Source organism: Dromiciops gliroides, chromosome 3, assembly GCF_019393635.1.
Source record: "Dromiciops gliroides isolate mDroGli1 chromosome 3, mDroGli1.pri, whole genome shotgun sequence".
In the NCBI taxonomy this organism is placed as follows: domain Eukaryota; kingdom Metazoa; phylum Chordata; class Mammalia; order Microbiotheria; family Microbiotheriidae; genus Dromiciops; species Dromiciops gliroides.
This window is the reverse complement of record NC_057863.1, coordinates 41,749,761-41,753,390: the sequence shown is the minus strand read 5'-3', so window position 1 is coordinate 41,753,390 and position 3,630 is coordinate 41,749,761. Positions and strand designations below refer to the sequence as shown.

Below are 3,630 nucleotides of genomic sequence, written 5' to 3'. Positions count from 1 at the left end.
GGATGTAGCTACTATAGATATTATTGTGCATATTTTACAGATGAGGAAACTGAGGCTCCAAGAGATTCAGTGAGTTTTTCATGGTCACAAGTGACTCCATTACACCCTGATGTCTCCATTTTTTGAAGTACAGTAGGCAGAGGGCACTTGACTTCTGGAATGTCTAGGAATTAACAGCTTAGCACAGCTGAGCTGCTAACTACCTTTGGCAACAGATGCTGCTCTCTGAGGTTTGCCCCATGGATGGGTATGCAGAGAGTAGCCTCTGGTGAGAATTCACCAGTTTGCCAGCTGCTCTCAATGCTCTTATAAAGTAACCAGAGCCCTCCAGCTTCTCATCAAAATGCAGGTGCCAGCACGTTGTCTCTCCCTATTCCACTGAACCTAGAGAGGTGAAATAAAAGATTGGAGTTCTCCTGATTTCTCTAGAGACCCTCCATGCCACAAGACAACAGCTCTGAAGACATACCTAAGCTGAGGAACAAATTGAATTGAAAATCTTCCGCAGGTCCCCATTACCAGGGAATGTGGCTTCTTTTAATTAGAGCACAGAGAGCCAGGGTGTCTTCGAGATGAAAACTCAGGGCAGAAGCCAGTAGTGACAAAGAGGGAAGCTCATTCTCTCTAGCCATCTACTTAGCTTGGGGTGGAGGTGGGATTTCAGCAGAGTCCTCATTTCTAGCCTTCATTGAGAGCCAGGGCATCTCAGGGCTGGGGAGTAGCCATCTTGTTGTCCTCTGCCATGCATTTCAGATGTAGCATTTGGTTCTGGGAGCCACACTGTAGGAGAGAAACAGACAAAGTAAAGAAGAGCCAGAAGAGGTGGGCCAAGATGTCCATACCATATGAAGCTCCATTGGAGGATAGGGGTCTTTGGCATCAAGAGGAAAAGGCTTGGAGTAAGGGCATGACTTAGAGGAGGGAATAGATTGTTCTTTTCTCCTCTACCAAATGAGGATCCTGGACTAATTGATCTCCAATATCCCTTCCAGCTCTGTGCTTCTCTCCTTTTCTGAACTTTGAAGCTTTTTACTTTGGTTTATTTCTGGCCTGGTGAGCTGTTGGACCAATTATTTAAAAACAAAAACTAAATATTCATACAATTTTGGAGCCCAGGGCATAGCTCATAAGGGAGACAGAGATAATATAAAACTATTGTATGAAATGTTGATGTGATTTACAATTCTTTCTCTCTCTTTTTTTGTGGGATAATGAGGGTTAAGTGACTTGCCCAGGGTCACACAGCTAGTAAATGTCAAGTGTCTGAGGCCATATTTGAACTCAGGTCCTCCTGAATCCAGGGCTGGTGCTTTATCCACTGTACCACCTAGTTGCCCCCATGATTTACAATTATCACAAGGAAATTACATGCTGAAATAAATCCCTCTGGAACCAAGTCATGGACCATCATCTTGTAGTACTTTGTAAGGTGATGCCTCAAGAAACAGAGAGATGGCCAAGCCATGCATCTTAGTAGATGACAGAGTGATCCTTTAGTCAATAATGTAAGGATCTGTATTTTCATTATTGTGAGTCCTTCCTCCACAAATGCAGATCAGTGTGGCTTCATTTAGGTCTGGGTTTTTTTGTGAGTTGCAGGAGCCTCAGTTCTAACTAATGAGAAAACTGATTATTTTTGTTCTTCCTTTCCACCAGCTCTGCTATATTCCGGTGAGTTGCCAAAATGATGAACACAAAAGGAAAAAGGAGAGGGACATGATACATGTTTTAAAGGCCTTTTTGAAAACATGGTGTTGTCCCTTTAACTACAAAAATGTGAATATACAAGCAGGGTGATATTGTAGATATCAAGGGTATGGGCACAGTTCAGGAAGGAATACCCCCAAAATGTTACCATGGCAAGACTGCACAGGTCAATAATATTATTCAACATGCTGTAGGTATTGCTATAAACAAACAGGTTAAGGGCAAGTTTCTAGCCAAGAGAATTAATGTGCATATTGAGCATATTAAGCATTCTAAGAACAGAGATAGCTTCCTGAAGCGGGTTAAAGAAAATGACCAGAAGAAGAAGGAAGCCAAAGAAAAAACTTGGGTTCAGCTGAAGCATCAGCCTGTTCCACCCAGAGAAGCACACTTTGTGAGGACCAATGGCAAGGAACCTGAGCTGTTGGAACCAATTCCCTATGAATTCTTGGCATAGATGACTAAAAAACATAATAAAAGATTCTTGGATTATGAAAAAAACAAAAAGAAAAAATGATTATTTTCTTTTGTTGTTTTTTTTTTTTTTGCAGGGCAATGGGGGTTAAGTGACTTGCCCAGGGTCACACAGCTAGTAAGTATCAAGTGTCTAAGGCCGGATTTGAACTCAGGTACTCCTGACTCCAGGGCTGGTGCTCTATCCACTGTTCCACCTAGCTGCCCCCGATTATTTTCTATTATGGTAATAACATGTGATTAATTAGGATCCAGGCTTTTTACTTCCTCATTCAGAGTCCAGCCCCAGTAGGCCAATCAGTCTCTAAAGGACATTGTTGATAGATGAGATTACCTAAATCCTCCAGGAATATGCTCAGTCATCTTGGGTGGGAGCCCACTCAACTAGAAGACCTTACTTTTCTTTGGAATATAAACAGAATTAAATCTAGGGGAATTCTGTCCTCAACACATCATCTATTCCCTTGCACCCTTCCATTGGGATCTAGGGTAACCCAGATCATGAAGAAAACCAAGCAGAATGGTCTGGTAGAGATGGATTCCTTTGTCCAGATTGCTGGAGGCAGCTGAGTCTCATGATCAAGCCACTTCTCATCAGGAAGGGATGACAGTTTTCAGCCCAACTCCTTATTTGAAAGTCCACACTCTAATTAATTGTTCACCAATCAGGGTTGGTTTTTACCTGTCAGGGCACCCTTTTCCAAAGGTATTTAAGCACTCAGTGATCTCCATGGTTTTGTCTTTGGTTACCTGGAGAAACCACTGACCATCAATTTATTTGTTATCATTTAGCCTATTTAATAAATTGATTATTAATTACACAGAAACTGTTTCTTGACCTTTTTCATTTGTCTCACCAACAAGCATTTATTTTGTGCCTACTAGATACTGGGTACTGTGCTAAATACTAGGGGTAGAGAAGATAGAGGAAAAAGAATGGGCTATTTTACAACTACCAGTAGGTATGAGTTGCAACTTGAACCCCAGTATTCCAAAGCAAAAAGCAGTTCTTGCTCTCAAGAAACTTACATTTTACCAGGAGATGCTTACATAACCAAATAAGTATATGCATTATAATTTGAGGGTTAAGAGGGAAACACTAATAACTAAGAGCTAATCAGAAAGGCTTCTCCTAGGAGGTGGTACCAGAACTCAACCCTGAAGGAAACAGGGGGTGTGGGAAGATTCTGAGACGTAAAGGTGAGTTGAAATTGCATTCTAGGCATAGGAGACACAGTGCAAAGGGACACAGATGGAAGGTAGAATGGCAAGTTTGGGGAACTGTAAGTACATCATACAGAGTGTGTAAAGCAGAGTAACACGATAACAACCTGGGAAGGTAAGTGGCAGCCTGATTGTCAAGGGTTTTAGATGCCAAGGTGAAGAGTTTATATTTTATCCTTAAAGTGATAGAGAGCCATTGAAGTTTCTAGAACAGAAGCGTAACTG

General features: G+C 41.7%; 1 pseudogene; it reads left to right on the top strand.

Annotated features, from left to right (window-relative positions):
* Positions 1–1,684: 1,684 nt before the first annotated feature.
* Positions 1,685–2,164, top strand: LOC122746381 (annotated as a pseudogene).
* The last annotated feature ends 1,466 nt before the right edge of the window (positions 2,165–3,630 follow it).